The sequence below is a fragment of the Triturus cristatus genome, chromosome 7, assembly GCF_964204655.1.
Source record: "Triturus cristatus chromosome 7, aTriCri1.1, whole genome shotgun sequence".
Lineage (NCBI taxonomy): Eukaryota > Metazoa > Chordata > Amphibia > Caudata > Salamandridae > Triturus > Triturus cristatus.
In genome coordinates this window covers 1,396,648,394-1,396,665,778 of record NC_140590.1, presented here as the reverse complement: position 1 = coordinate 1,396,665,778, position 17,385 = coordinate 1,396,648,394, and positions in this window count along the sequence as shown.

Here is a 17,385-nt window from a genome sequence, read left to right as displayed (position 1 = left end):
CAGGGCCTATAAGGGTGGCACAATAGGTGCTGCAGCCCTTAGGGGCCTTCCCTGGTCACAGTGACATTGGGACCCATGGTACCTTTTACAAGGGTCTTACATGTGGCCAGAGATGTGTCAATTTGGGATGCAAAGGCACAGCTTTGGGAAAGAACACATGCCCTGGGAACCTGATTGGTAGGTCAAAGTGCATTATATGTCAGGCAAAAAGTGGGGGGCAACCATGCAAAAAAAGGCACTTTCCTACAGGTATGTAGATCTTCCTCCACATTCAGACCCCGGGGAGTGAGTATTCATGTCTATTATGTGCCCGGACGTAAGCTGTCTCAATTGTTTTTGATGATATCTCAAATGACACCATTGATGGCATCACTGATGACATCATTCAATGAGTGTGTTAGATTATTTTACAGTTTAGATAGTGACAGGTAGCTGCCATATTACTTTTCTACCTAATTTTGTGCAGCTAAAGGGTGTAAGTGTTTGCAAAACGCATGTGCTACTAATGCATCATAGGTATGTATAGGTATTGAGCAGGTTTATAAATGTATGTGTTGAAGAATAACCCTGTGTTCAGGTGCCAGCTGACAACTTGTGCGGAGCATGTTCCAAACATGTTTTTAGGCTTTGCAGCAAAAGTTTACAACAGGGCAAAAGATTCTCCATACCACATACTAAGTATTGTAAGCAACCTTGAGTTATTAGACAGAATCGTCTCAGCATAACAATTTCTATGTAACAGAACAGTGTGTGCACTGGGTATTAAGCTATGTACATGTATTTGTTTTGCTTCAGAGATGGTCTATCTGTAAAGCTTTCACCACAGTATGATGGCTGCCAGTAGTGTCATCTTTAGCCTATCAACTAAACAGAACAAATCCCTGCCCGGTAACAATCTCTAAAGAATATATTTGATGATCTATACAAATGTGCAAAACATCACAAAGCAGCCCACACATAACCTTGTGGCGTTCATAATAAATCTTTTTTTCTACGAGATAGGGTTTGACATTCTTTATTCATTAATTTTGTTGAGTAACTTTATAACCTATAATCATATATTCGATTTTTGTACATTTTGTTCCCAAAAAGACATTTACAAAATACAGTATAACCATATATGTACACACAGACACCCCAGAATCACAATAACCCCTAGATCAGCTCACTCAAACTGCCTTTCACTCAAAAGATACAAGCCTGATCAGCCTCACATATCAATCATTCTAACACTTCACACAATTGGTAAAAAACACCCACCGTTATTTACCTATGGACCAGAAAGTATCAATGGAGTGATAACAAGTTATTCTGAGTAACCAAGAATTGTCAAATAGTACATGGCTAGTAGTGCCTCCATCCAATGGTACTTGAATAAGGCAAATTTCCTGGTCCAAAATAGTTGTGGGAATAGCGCCGACACACGTTTCGGAAGAGACACCTCTCCGAGGTCAACCTTCTTCAGGGTGCAAAAGAGCTACATAAAACTCAACTCTAAAGTGGGTAAAAGCATTTATCCAGGGGTAGCCAGGGGGGTACAATGATAAGCGCCACTAGATAGTCCAGTCCTCATCCACTAGGTCTCCATTGCCTGGGGCCAGCATCCGTAAAGGTGTTTTCTCTATTGCCCACCACTGCACCCACCATACACTCATTTGGGGTCACAGAGGACCCCCAAAGCCCCCATGACCCCAGCCAACTCCCCAAATGTAGTAGGAGCCGACATTGCTCCCACCCGGAGGGAGCAATATTTTGATCTGTTTCCCTCCCCACATCAGTGCAGGCAGGGAAATAGATCAAACGTTTGCTCCCAGCCTGCGGGAGCATTTTTAAAGTTCCCGCCAGCTGGGAGCAGACTTTGTGATTGCTCCCGCTTGGTGGGAGATTAAAAAATGCTTCTGCCAAGCAGGTTCAAACACAGGTTTCCTTGCCCGCACTGGTGTGGGCAGGGAAACTGTTGTGTCCAGTGTGTGGGCTCCTCTGGATGTAGCATGTGAGCCGGCCCTAGAGGATGAGGTCCCCAGAACCATTAATGGCTCAGGGATGGGGCTGCGTGGACTCCTTCCCATTCACGGGAATTTTGAACCCAAGTAGGCTCCCCTGGGCCTTTAGAGGCTCAGGGAGGGGGGGTCACACGGCCCCATCCCCATTTTGAAAAAGTTTGGCCCCGCTGTTCGCCCCCCATCCCGGGGCCTCAGATGGCTTGGAAAAGGTGGCTGCGCATTCCCCTCCCCATATATATTAATTTTGGCCCCAGGAGTGGGCTCCCCAGGGTCTGCAAAGGCTATGGGAGGTGGGCTGCACACCCCCTCCCATTATTAAAACAAAGCTCTCCGGCCACTTTTTTTTCTTATGATACTGTTAGAGTTTTGCAGATTAGTAGCAGTTTTGCTGATATTTTTTTCATTTTTGGCCCTAGCTGGGGGTCCCTTAGGGTCCCCCGCTTGGGGCCTATGGGGCAGGCTATCCCTACCCTGACGCCTTATATATTTTTATAAAAAATATTCAGGACAGGGGACTAAGACCCTGTGTCCAGTGATGGCTGCCAGCAAAATGTTTCTCTTGTTGCTGGAAGCCAATCAGAGCGCACACTCATGCGGGAGTCTGACTCCTGTGGGAGCAAGATGGCCCAAGGGAAATAAAGCTTCCTGGGCTAATCAGAATGCTTTATTTTTAAATTGGTGCTCTACCGAGAATCCCTCAGGCTCTCATGGAACCAAGCGTCCAGATAAAAATTATTTTTTAACGTTAATTTCCTAAAAAGTACTGAACGGATTTACACCAAATCACTAAATGTACTGTCTGTGGATATAGCTTCCTGCTCAAATTGGTGTATTACCGTTCTGCAGTTTTTCCTGTAACCTGTCTTAAAGAAGTCCATGAAAAATGCATGGGGATTTTGCATTTTGGGACCCCCCTTTTTTCTCGGATCATGCTTGACAGATTACACGGAAACTTTCCATTCACAAACTCGTCAAAAAGTAGCACCTTTTTGGAAAGTTTCATGGAGATTGTCAAATGGTACCAAAGATATTACAAAAAGGAGCTTTTCCAATGGAACAACTGACCTAACTATAACTACCTAGTGACAACTGTCGCTATAAAACAAGCATTTGCAATGCAATAGGTCTTGCAATTGCGAGATTTTGAGCTATTGGCATAGTAAATGACAATGTTTTTTATTTATGTGTTTAAAAAAGCTGCAAGAATAGAAGGCATTATGATTTACAATACCAATAGGTGAAAGTTTCTAAAATGCGAGACCTATTGCATTGCAAATGCTTGTTATATCTGGAGCTGGGCAGGATCTGGTATTTCAACAGTTGTTCCGAATATGGAGTTTGAGGACCATCGCCCAGGGATGATGGTGGTCCAAGTAGAATTGTAAATTGTGGGCCTGAGTGCTATGTAAATTATCCTGCAGTGAGAAATTGTAATTAGATATATATTCTCTGGTAATTTTAGCAGGATGCAACTGTTAGCTTGTACTGTCTTTTAGATGTGCTATAATTTCTGAATATAATAATGTGAAGACAGCTGTTAATCTTTCTCTGGCTCATGTAGAATGCTTAATGTCAAGGCTATACTTTTCTCTGATGTTATGTTTTGGATAAATAAAAATGATGCCTATTCTGTTGTATAGTGCACGTTTTGAACTGATTGTGTTCTAGGTGTCCGAGTGATTTCAGGCTTTGGTTGGTTTTTTGTAACTCTGCACGATTGAGAGCTCTGAATTTGAGGCGGAACTCTACAAAGCACACTGAGCGATAGTCGCATATGTGGCAATTTTAATTGTTGGAAATATGCAGATGGAGTTTTTCGGGAAGATGGGGAGAAAATGGGCATAATTGTCTTAAAGTGAGACCGCAAGAAATAATAGATCACAAGCAAAGCTTTCATTTTGCAGGTTGCCAAACGTCTCTAATCTAATGTACGAATGACTTCAGGCAATACAATTATCACATCATACAGACAAGCGGTCCAGCTAAAGGTTGGTACCACCACACTTCAACTGCATTGGTCCAGCCAGCAATCAAAATACTGAAACTGTTATTAAAAAATTGCACAGTGCTAGAGGTCCCATGTCTCATGTGTAGAAACCTTGGAAATACAACGTCTTTATATTGCACGTGCAGTTCACCTCCCCAGGGGAGAAGGAGGTTAACTCCAAAAAACAGTGTGTTGTATATACTTGTCACCTTGCAAAGGAGCAAGCCTGTAACCACCATAAACTCACAGGTTCTTTTGAGTGTGAAATTCTCTGTCACAAAAACATACCCAGGAGTGGCTCACGGAAAGTGAAATCTGTTGTGTCCAGCTAAGAGTGTACGCTTGTAGCCTATTTATTCCATTCGGACTGTCTCTTGTTTTAATTACTACAAGAGTATATCAATTTGTGCACCCGCTATCTGATTTACCTTACGTTTACAATACACAATTCAGTTGGTGTGTTATGTCTCCTGCTCAGGTATCAGTTACAAGAAACGTGGGGCAGTCGATAGACCGTATACATAAACATACGGACAACGACAAGACTTGTATCTCTAGTTATGATACAGTTAAAGGAGCCCTGGCTTGTGGCGATAGCAGGTCACGTAGCATGGAATACATTAACCAATGAACAGACTAGTAATAATCACTTTTCACTCGTACTGTAGGTGGTAAGAATTTTGGCTATAAACCAAAACAACTAGAAAGCCATGTCCGGGTCACAAATTAGGACTGGGAGACAGCTAAATGTTGAATGAGAAAGCAGGCGCACCAGGTGGTAAAGCTGAGATAAAAAAGGAGGGACAGCGTGACTGAAAGAGACAGTCTGAGACAAGCCCGACACACGCCAAATAAGGTATTTTCATGCCCTGACAGAAACAACAAAAGTAACAGAGGAAGATTTGACCATAAAGACTGAAAGATGGACACAGGAGCAAACAAGTTAAGTTACATCCAGGTAGAAAGGGACACGTTCAAGGTGAGACCACAAGCAGCATGAAAGAGAGAAGCGAGTGAGAGGAGGGCGATCAGGCGTGTCTGTTATGCAAACACGCACAAACAGGTGCCCTCCTGCCCGCTGTGGACTCACTGTGTGTCCATCGGTCCCCTGTCGCCTCTCCCACGTGCAGCCTGCAGAGCATACACCGCCTGGCCCAACACATTCAACACCACAAGCCGCAGCACACGGCCCTGCGTCACCACACTCAGCACCGTGAGACCATTGAGACTCCTGTGCTCTGCCTAGCGCGAGAATATAAAAACAAGCTCCGTTTCAGCATGACGCCATTCCATTTTGAAATGGTGCTGGATCTAACGAGGTGGCGAGTCCAAAACCAACAAGCTGCATGTGCTGTCCGCCCCTCGTGCACACCGGCTCCTGCCGCAGCCTTGCGCATGGGCCGCTGCCATGTTTACGTCAGGCAGAGATGCGCGACAAAAAAAAAAGTGCTATCTGGTGGACAAAAGATTACTTGATGCCTCATAGAGGCAGCACATGTGCTGCCTATGCGAGACCTAAAAACCAAACAAACCTCACATATATATATATGTATATTACCTACTGGTGGTCGCCAGTAGGTAGATATAGTTAGGACCTATTTTCCACAGGAAATCCGCAACATTCTATTTGGAATAACATTGGCGCCGATTTATGAATCTTCGCGAAATTTTCAAAACTTTTGGCCAGCTCCAGTCCGCTCCTATCCTGAAAGTCTCACTGTGATTCGTCAAGCAGGGGTCGAGAAAAAAGGGGGTCCCAAAATGCGTTTTCCCCATGCAATTTCAAATGGGTTCTTTAGCCGCAGCTACAGCCCTAACTGCTGAACGAAATTACACCAAATTTGGCAAAGAGCTAGTCCTTAGTTCAGACTCATGCCTTTTGCTTAAATGGTGTAAATCCGTTCAGTAGTTCCAGAGAAAATGACAGTTAAAAGTACATATATATCTATGGCCTCGGAGGATCCGCGTACCCTCTTGATCACGAGCTGAATTTTAATTGGATGCTAACACTCTGAATCAGGAAGTGTTGGCAGCCATCTTGTGCCTCGGTAGAACCGAGGCACAAGAAACCCCCCAAAAAACATCGCAAACGCTCAGGGGAACCCCCAAGGCCCCCAAAAAAATAAAACCATTTTTAAAAAAACAGGAGGATGCGCGCTGGATGCGCGCATCCTGCCGATAGAAAAGAAAATTCAGCACGGACTCCCGCGCTAAATATGCTAATTTGCCCCCGGTGGGCCAAATCCCGGGGGCATAATGAAAAAATAGTGTGGGGGGTCCCAATCCCCCCCACACTGCCCAGGGGACCGCCACCCCCCGGGCTCTAACATAATATAGGTGGAGGCGCACGGCCCACCCGCAGCACCGGGCACCGCCACCCCCCGGGGCATCTTTAAAATGGGTGGGGGGCTCTCAGGCCCCCCCAGCCCCGGGGACTGCCACCCCCTGGGGCTTGAAAAGATTTGGTGGGGGGGCTCTCAGGTCCCCCCAGCCCCGGGGACCGCCACCCCCAGGGCAACTTCAAAATGTGGGAGGGGGCCGCACAGCCCCCCTCCTGGAGCCTTGTATAGGCCCTGGGGACCGCCGACCCCCAGGGCCGGCTCCTATAGTGTCTCGGGGTGCCCACCCTGGGACACTGTGGTTTGCAATGACAGAGCGGGAGCCTCGCGGCTCCCACCCTGTCATTGCAAACTGCTTTGCTTCATTGAAGCGAGAGCAGGGAAACCTGCTCTCGCTTCAATGAAGCAAAGCAGATTGCTTTTCCACATGGGGAGCAGCATGTTAGCTGCTCCCCATGTGGAAAATCAATGCTGGCTCCCGCAGGAGGCGGGGAGCCGGCTAGGACCATGGGGGGATTGGGGACCCCCCCACAGTCCCCAACTAGAGCCAGGCCCTGGGGGATGGGGTCCCCGGGGTCATAAGTGGCCCGGGAGGGGGGCCACGTGGCCCCCCTCCCCATTAAGGACAACAACAACAAAATAAAGAAATCAATGGCCGTCCCCGGGGGATGGGGTCCCCGGGGTCTTAAGTGGCCAGAGGAGGGGGCTACGCAGCCCCCCTCCATAAAAAGATTTTAAAAGTTGGCCATGCCCTGGGGGATGGGGTCCCCGGGGCCCGGAATTGGCCAACGGAGGGGGCCAAGCGGCCCCCTTCCCGTAAAAATGTTTTTTAAATTTTAATTTGGGGGTGAGGCCCTGGGGTATGGGGTCCCCAGGGCCACAAAAAAGTAAAAGGAAGGGGGGCCACACAGCTCCCCTTTCCAAAAAGAAAACAAGACGCAATCGTCCCTAGGCCCCGCCCCCTCACAAGCACACTCTGCAAACGCGTTTTAAATTGGGGAATTAATTCCCCTTCAATACTGGGGTTCCTGGGGGCCAACTATCCCACCAGGTATCTCCAGTAAGTGCCACAGAGAGGTGCTCCAGGCCACGCCCCTTTTTACACCTCTCTGCAACGCAGTCTGTGGCACTTACTGGCGGTACCTGGCAGGCTAGTTGGACCCCAGGGACCCTCAGGATTCAAAGGGACTTAATCCCCCAACTTAAAACGCGCCATGGGGCAAGTTTGCACAATGGTAAAGGTAGGGGGCGGGGCCTGAGGTGATATGTGTGCCTACATGCCCTCTGGCACGTTTTAATTTGGGGAATTAATTCCTCTTCAATCCTGAGGTCCCCTGGGGGCCAACTAGCCCACCAGGTACCTCCAGTAAGCCCCACGGAGCTGTGTTGCAAAAAGGGGCATGGCCTCTGAACACCTCTCTGCAACCCAGCTCCCTGGCGCATACTGGAGGTACCTGGTGGACTAGTTGGCCCCCAGGGGACGTCAGGATTGAAGAGAAATTAATTCCCCAACTTAAAACGCGCCACAGGGTGTTTGCACACATGTAACCTCAGGCCCCGCCCCCTTCCTTCACCATTGTGCAAATATTCTTCTAAAATCAGCCGAACTACGAATTCCGATTTACTCACCTGTTATCAGGAGAGAACACAGTGCTGCATCTTTTAGCCCAGCACTGACCCTGAAAAGTAATTCTAAGCGTACTTACTAGTAACTTGTATTTCCTTCCATAGGAATCCATTGTGTGGTTTTCAGCAGAAAAGTTTCGAAGTGTCTATTTTCACAAACTAAAAATATTCCTAAAAAATCGGCTGTATGACTTAAACACCTTCTTTCAACTGTTTACAGGAGATTCACCAGTGCTGGATACAGGATCCACCACTGAGTAAGAAAAAGTAACGATAACACTACTTACCTGCTAAGTGAATCTTCTGCCATAGGATAACATTGGTGATTCTATGTGAAAAAATTTCTAAGTGTCAAATTTTAAAATACAATAATATTCCTTAAAAATCACTACTGTAACCAAAATGCTTTTACTCAACTGTTTACAGGAGATGTCCAAGGACTGAATCTAGGATCCAGTCCTGTGGTTAGAAAAGTCATACATAAAGTAACTAATTGCATTTGACTAGAAATTCACATTGAGCTCAATGTTACATTGTGTTTGAAATTGTGTTGCCCATTGCAACATCTGTAACTACTGTACTTAAAAGTCTATTGCCTATTTGCAAAGTATTTAAACTAAAGTAATTCATTCTGAGAAAGTATATTTTGTATTGTAATGTATAATGTAATTATAATGTAATTAAAAAAATAAAATATCTAAATCAAATAATTTAAAAAATGTAGTAAATCAGTATCAAAACAATCAGTATAACAATTAATACATTAAAAATTGTCATTTACAAAACCTTTGAAATTCACTGAAAAAACCATAGGTTTCAGGCCTGATATAGTTAGGAATTAGCATTTAAAAAACCTTTGAAATTCACTGACAAAACATAGGTTTCAGGCCTGATATAGTTAGGAATTAGCATTTAAAAAACCTTAGAAATTCACTGAAAAAGCCATGGGTTTCAGGCTGGATATAGTTAGGAATTAGCATTTAAAAAACCTTAGAAATTCACTGAAAAAAACATAGGTTTTAGGGGAGTTATAGTTAGCTGGACATTTCCCTCAAACAAAACCATTGAAATTCCTCCGATATAGTTAGTTGTACTAACTACATCTCGCGCGCCCGCAATCCACTGCTGATGATGTCACATATTACATCATTCATGACATGGTCAGTGACATCACTGATGCCATCTCAAATGACATCACTGATGACATCATCCACGTGACAATCAAATACACCTCATCATACACTAGTATAACCTTTCATCACTCACTATAAAATACAGAGTGCCATATTTGAAACCATTGACACACCAATACAAGTTTCTAAACACCCACACAGGGATTCCTAGATCTATACGCACATCTAATCACTTACCTAAAGATTCACTCATACATGCTGTCAATGATCAATAGAACACTATCAAATATACTTATACACCTATATCGACATTACATACCAGCACACATCCTAATCACTTATGAAGTCATCCTACTCACTTATGCAAATAATGTATCATACTTACTTTTACTTAGCTACACACTTATACAAACACCACTTCATCTATTCATATAGATAGTAACTCATACTTAGTGTGTTACAAAATCACTATTACAAGTATACAGTTATCCATACAGTCACTCAGACAATCACTGAGTCTTGTGTATACTTATTTATATACAACTGACACACACACTGGCTTTTATTTTTCTAGTTTGTTGGATATGTGCCATTGAGACATATATTTGCTCATCATCACACCCACAAAGATATTCACTCACCCAAACAACTGTTATAACATGTAGTTTTAACTTCATATACCTACGGAATCAAGTATTCACACATCTTTGGGCTGTCACACACCCCCCATCGAACCACACACACATTCACTCTAGCATACAAATACTCAGTTAACTAATCAATAACTAATATAGACTTTCACATAGCTAGTAACCAACTAGTGCAGCAGTTTACACAACAACTGACAAAGTGATACAGATATTCACACAGTTTAGTCACTATCCAACATATTTAGTGAGACACTATAAATTAGTCAAGTAAACAGTCAATCACACTGCTACTAAATCCTCCATCCAGATATTTATATTTATATATCCACTCATTCTTCAATGCAAATTGCTATATATATATAATACATATTTAAATAACGAACCAAACCACATTCACTGGATGATGTCATCAGTGATGTCATCAGTGATGACATTTGAGATGTCATCAGTGATGTCACTGACCATGTCATGAATGATGTAATATGTGACATCATCAGCAGTGGATTGCGGGCGCGCGAGATGTAGTTAGTACAACTAACTATATCGGAGGAATTTCAATTTTTTGGTTTGAGTAAAATGTCCAGCTAACTATAACACCCCTAAAACCTATGGTTTTTTCAGTGAATTTCTAAGGTTTTTTAAATGCTAATTCCTAACTATATCAAGCCTGAAACCTATGTTTTTTTCAGTGAATATATACATATACATATATTCACTAAAAAAAATAACAGTTACAGGGAAGATATAGTTAGATTCAGATTTCACTCATACAAAACCAGTGACATTCAGCAGTAATAGTTGTATGAGCTAACTATAACTTACGAACCCTCCAATGTACTGCTTGTATGCCTCACATATTACATCACTCATGACGTGGTCAGGGACATCACTTATGACATCCCTGATTTTTTTGTGTGAATTTCTAAGGCTTTTTTAATCCTATTTCCTAACTATAACATCCCTTTAACCTCTTATTTTTCAGTGAATTTCTAAGATGTTTTAAACTCTATTTCCTAACTGTAACATCCCTGTAACCTTTGGTTTTTAAAGTGAATTTACATGGTTTCTTAACTAGTAGTCGTGTTTGCAGAGTAGTGGAGAACGGGGGCAGTACCTCCAACCAGCTGTCAGGAATTACTGGCGGTAACAGGGGGGGCTTCTTGGCCCCCAAAGTCACTCAGAAGCCAAGGGGATTTCATCCCCCAACCAGCACTGCTCCAGGAGGCACCTTTGCAGAGTGGTAGAGAAAGGGGGCATGGCCTCTGAAGTCCTCTCGGCAATCCCACTCTGTGGGACTTACTGGAGGTAACAGGAGAGGTAGTTGTCCTCCAAGGATCCCGTGGAGCCAAAGGGACTTCATCCCCCAACCAGCAGTGCACAAGGAGGTGTGTTTGTAGCGTGGTAGTGAAAGGGGGCATGTCCTCCCACAACCTCTCAGCAATCCTGCAGTGTGGGACTTACTGGAGGTAACCGAAGGGCTTGTTGGCCCCCAAGGACCCTCAGTTGCCAAGGGGACTTCATCCCCCAACCAACAATGTGCCAGTAGGTGCATTTGCAGAGTGGTGGAGAAAGGGGCGTGGCCTCCGGTGACTTGCCATTTTTTTCTTTTTTTAATAATGAGGAGAGGGGGCTGCGTGGCCCCCTTTCCCTAGGCTAGGCCCAGTCTTTAAAAAAAGAAAAAATCCTTTTCCATTAAGGTTGGGGGGGGACTGAGCTGTCCCCTTCCAGGCTGATTGTCCCTGGCCTTATCTCCCGGGGTTCTGCCTCTGGTGTGGTTACCCTGGTCCCACTTGGGCACCCACACGACAATGATAGAGACCATGGGGTAGCCTCAAAGGCCCTCGCGGTCCCTGCTGGCTATCCACCTCCTGCATGAGCCAGAATTGCTTTGACAAAGCAGCTCCCTCTCTGTCAAAGCAACTGTGCTCCCTTTCAGCAAGCGAGAACATTGTTTGTGCTCTCGCTTGCTGAAAGCGAGCACAGTTTGATATGGCTTGGCAGGAGCGGTAAAGCTCCTGCCAAGCCATAGCAAACAGCTATGTCCCATCGGTGGGCACCCTGGGACATAGCAGGAGTGGACCCTGGGGGGGAACAGTCCCCAGAGCCATCTTTGGCTCCAGGGGGGGGGGCATGCCCCCCTCCAATCTTGACTTTAGCCACAGGGATGTGGTGGTCCCCTGGGTAGGGGGTCTACAATGAACCCCCTCTATTATATTATTTGAGCCCTGGGAAGGTGGTGGTCCCCAGTGCTGCAGGGGGCCACACGAGTCCCCTGCATGTCTATGTTAATTGCCCAGTGGAGGTAGCTGTCCGCCGGGTTGGGGAAGGATGGCATGCCCCCTGCATTATTAATATTTGAAGCCCGGGGAGGTGGCGGCGCCCTGCTGTTTTCATACATTAAGCCCAGGGGAAGTTGTTGGTCACCAGGGATGTGGGGGAGGAGATACGGGCCTCCCCCACTCTTAATTTAATAAATAGACCTGGGGAGGTGGTGGTCCCTGGGGCTTCGGGGAGCATGTGGGCCCCGCATCAGGTTATTATTGTTTGCCCAGGAGAGGTGGCAGGCCCTGGGCTGCGGGGGGTGCCACATGGACACCTAGAATTATTATAAAACACTGAAAGAAAGAAATTGTTTCAGAAAAACATAGGCATATTTAAATGATGCACTTACTACAAAGGCTCACATAAAGCTTTGGGAACCATATTTAACCAACAGAATTGTTAATGTCAGTCCATCACACCACTCAGTATCTGAATCCATAATGTGTATATGCTCTATCTTACCCACAAACTCAGGAAATTGGCATCAGCTCAAACTCAAGGTGGCATCAAGTCCTATAAACAATTTCTTTCTTTCAGGTAAACATCCACTAGTGGATCTCTGACAGAGTGGCCTTCAACTCCAATTGCTGTTTTTCTATACCGTCACATATTTATTTATTCATTTTTTAATATGTTTTCTACATGAGTTATAATACACATGGTTCACACATGTCCTGAAGAAAGAGCCACATCTCTACGGAGGGTACTAGGCTGAAACATGTCGACCTTTGTAGTTCTATGACAGGTTGAATACCCTCCTGTCATAGCTTTATTTTTATCCTGGCCCTGGGACATCCTAATAAAGTCTATAGAGTGCCCTGGAGCTAGTTTTATCTCACATACATTGTCCTTCTTTTTACTTCTCACAACATGCTGCTCATCTACAGGTTTTAGTATACCTCTTTCTAACACAGACAAAATGCCTGAGCTACTTCCTCTCAGAGAGGAGACTGTATCCCGCATTAAGACCAGTTTTATAATACATGGAGATTACTCCATGATGAAGCATGCCACCTTCAGGTGGGTGAGGGAAACCGTCCTTTAAAAAGGATACCCCATAGCGCCCCTCCACATTTCATAGACCCGAGGGCCTCTTTGTGGTATTGATTCGGCAAACGGCACCAAAGTTATTAGCAAAACAAAAATGCTTTTCCTATGGAACCTTTGGTCCTAACTATAACTACCTACTGGCTATTGCCAGTGGGTAATATAATTATCTATCTATCTATCTATCTATCTATCTATCTATCTATCTATCTATCTATCTATCTATCTATCTATCTATCTATCTATCTATCTATCTATCTATCTATCTATCTATCTATCTATCTATCTATCTATCTATCTATCTATCTATCTGTCTGTCTGTCTGTCTGTCCCTCCGTCCGTCCGTCTGTCCTCCTGCATGCCCATCCGTCCATCCGTCTGTCTATCTATCTATCTATGTATCCATCCATCCATCCATCCATCCATCCATCCATCTATCTATCTATCTATCTATCTATCTATCTATCTATCTATCTATCTATCTATCTATCTATCTATCTATCTATCTATCTATCTATCTATCTATCTATCTATCTGTCTGTCTGTCTGTCTGTCTGTCTGTCCCTCCGTCCGTCCGTCTGTCCTCCTGCATGCCCATCCGTCCGTCCGTCTGTCTGTCTATGTATCTATCTATGTATCCATCCATCCATCCATCCATCCATCTATCTATCTATCTATCTATCTATCTATCTATCTATCTATCTATCTATCTATCTATCTATCTATCTATCTATCTATCTATCTATCTATCTATCTATCTATCTATCTATCTATCTATCTATCTATCTATCTATCTATCTATCTATCTATCTATCTATATACATATAAATATATATTTATATATATATAAAGATAAATATCTCTGAAAAAAGCAAAGGTTACAGGTACATTATAGTTAGGCTCAGATTTCACGCATTAAAACCATGAAATTCAGCAGTTATAGTTACCTGAGCATACTATAACTTACTCCCCCACAATGCACTGCATACAACCTCACATGTTAAGTCACTCATGACATGGTCAATGTCATCACTGATGACATCTCTGATTACACACCCACTCACTCACACACACAGCCACCCACACAGCCACTCACTTACCCATACACCTACTCACATAGCCACATTCTCACCCATAGTCAGTCACACAGCTTTTCCCTTACCCATCCACCCACTCACACACCCATTCACTCACCAATACAGCTAATCTCATCACTCATCCAGACAGCTTCTCAACAGAGCCTCTCCCACAACCACTTACATACCCATTCACATAGCCATACAAGCACATACATGTCTTCTCACTCATCCATACAGTGACTCACACAGTCACTCTCCAATACACCCACTCGCAAACCCACTAAGCTAACCAAGCATCCACTCAAACAGTCACTCACTCCCCATAAAGCCACTTCAACACCCAGTCTCTCACTCATACAGTCAAAAACACAGCCATTCCTACACCAATTCACCCACCCATTCCACCACTGAGATACCTACTCATTCACTGATACAGCCACTCACACAGCTACTCACTCACCCATACAGCTACTCACACACCAACCTATTCGCCTATACAGCTACTCACGCACTCATTTCTTCACCCATACAGCCAATGACACACCCACTCACACACCCAGTCACCTACACACCCACTCATATACAGATACACACAGTCACACAACCACTCACACAATATATGCTAAAAAATGTAATCACACATTAGTAGTACACAGAGAATACTAACTTAAGTTTTGTAGTATTTCAGTAGATATGTTAAAAACACATATTACTTTGAGAAAACAGTCACAATCACTGGATGATGTCATCAGTAATGTAATTTTAGATGTCATCAGTGATGTCACTGACCATGTCATGAGTGATGTAATATGTAAGGTCATAAGCAGGGTGTTGCGGGGTTAGCTCAGGTAACTATAACTGCTGAATTGTAATGGTTTTGTACAAGTGAAATCTGAGCCTAACTATGATTTTCCTTTAACCTTTGGATTTCAGTGAATTTCTCAGGTTTTTAAAAAATTTTATTCCCTAACAATAACATCCCTGTAACCTTTGTTTTTTTCAGTGAATTTTGAAATGTATTTACATTCTATTTCCTAACTATAACGTCCCTGTAACTTCTGTTTTTTTCAGTGAATTTCTACGTTATTTTAATGTTATTTCCTAACTATATCACCCCTATAACTTTAGATTATTTCACTGAATTTCTAAGGTTTTTCAAATTGTATTTCTAAAGTATTAAAATGTAGTTTGTTTTTTTAGTTAATTTCTGGGGTTTATTTTTTATACTAAGGATACTACAATTTACTTAATTACTTTAATGTACTTAATGTGAAATATATACATTTTATGATAGTGTAATTGAACATATAATTTTTTTTCAAATTATTTTTTCATTCTGTGGGCCTCCGCAGGTCCGAAAACATAGACGGGACTAATACTCCAAGATTTTTAATACCAATCACGTGATTGGAATGATTTTGCAACTCCGAGGATTCACCGAAAATTCCATAAATTATTTTAAATATGTACACCCCTGCATCTTCATTAAAGACATAAGTGTGAACATATTTACAAGTATATATAAGCCACCCCATATCCGTGTTTCAAGCAAGAGACCAATTTTATGAGTTTCTAGAGACCGGATTCACGAATTTGGACAATGACTCACCCAAACCTTCCCTTTTGATTGGGTATATGAGGACTCCACCCATGTACATGGAAAACCACCCCCAAAAACAGCTACTTCTACAGAGAAGTCTCCAGAAAGAGGGTTGAGAACCAGTGGTGCTCTTCTTTCAGATAATGGCTACATTTATATCTTCTGTCCAGGATGAACATCCACAACCTGTTGAGGATGAGGAGGAAGATACACCACATTGAAGAACAGAAAGTGAAATCTAGAAGCATTTTACAATACTTTCTGGGAAAAAGGAGGTAACAGTAAAATATGTTCAGTGCAATATTTGTGGCAAGCAGTTATCCAGACGCACTGGAAAGAAGTATTTACAAGGTACAACTTCCATGTGGAAGCACTTAAAAACAATTCATGAAAGGGTCTACAACTGGGTGATGCCAGAGAAAGCAGGTGCAGCAGGACAGTTCACCTCTACAACACCCTTGTGAGAACCATCATCAGCTGCAGTCATTACAATCCCGGCTGCCTATGAAGAACTGAGTGAGATAGTTACTCACTGTGCAAAGTGCCACATGCTTGTTGCTGTAAAAATACCCTCTGTGGTTGTATACTAGAATACAGTGAGCAAGCATCGCTGCTAGTTGTTATTTTAAATTCCAGTTACCAACGTAATCGTAATGTTTTTGGAAGACTGAATTGAGTTGCTTCGCTAAATTTCCCCATCCTTACCCTTTTACTACCCTGTTCACTTTCTGTACAAACCCTTCTAGAAAAAAACTTCTTTTTAGAACCAAGCAAAGAGCTAACTCTGTGTTTTTAATATATTAGTGACTATGTCAGTGCGAGACTGGGTGTGCCAGTGCATGCATCAGTGTGTACCTGGGCGTCTTATTGGATGCATTAATGTTTGGCTGGGAGTGCCAGTGTCTGCATTACTGTATGTCTGGGTGTATTAGTGTAAGCATTGGTATGTCCCTGGGTGTTGAGTGTGTGCCTGGGTGTGTTTTTGGTTGCATTAGTGTTTGGCTGTGTGTGTCAGTATCTGCTGTGGTGTATGCCTGGGTGTGTCAGTGTGTGCATCAGTGTGTGCCTGGGTGTACTATCGGATGCATTGGGAAACATCCATTACAACACAGTCATTACAGTGACCTACCTTTACAACGCAACTGTTACAACGCAACTGCCTTTACATCGCATGCTATTACAATGCATATCATTAGAACGCATATCACCACAACGCATGCCATTACAACGCATACCATTACAACACATGCCATTAAAACACATTATAAGGTAAGTAATGGAGATTATTTTAGTATTAGGGTGGGTATAGGTTTTGGGGTACATGGGAATAGTATTTTTTACCCCTACACTATCCAACACTTACCCTACTGTTGCACTCACTGGAGTGGGAATAGTAATTTTTACCCCTAAAATATCCAACACTTACCCTACTGTTGCCCTAAAAGTAGTATGCATTGTAATGGTATGCATTGTAATGGAATGCGTTGTAGTGGTAGTTTTAAAAAATGCATTGTAATGGCATGCGTTGTAAAATCATGCAATGTAATGGTAGTTGCGAAGTAAAGACTGCGTTGTAAAAGCATGCGTTGTAATTGCATG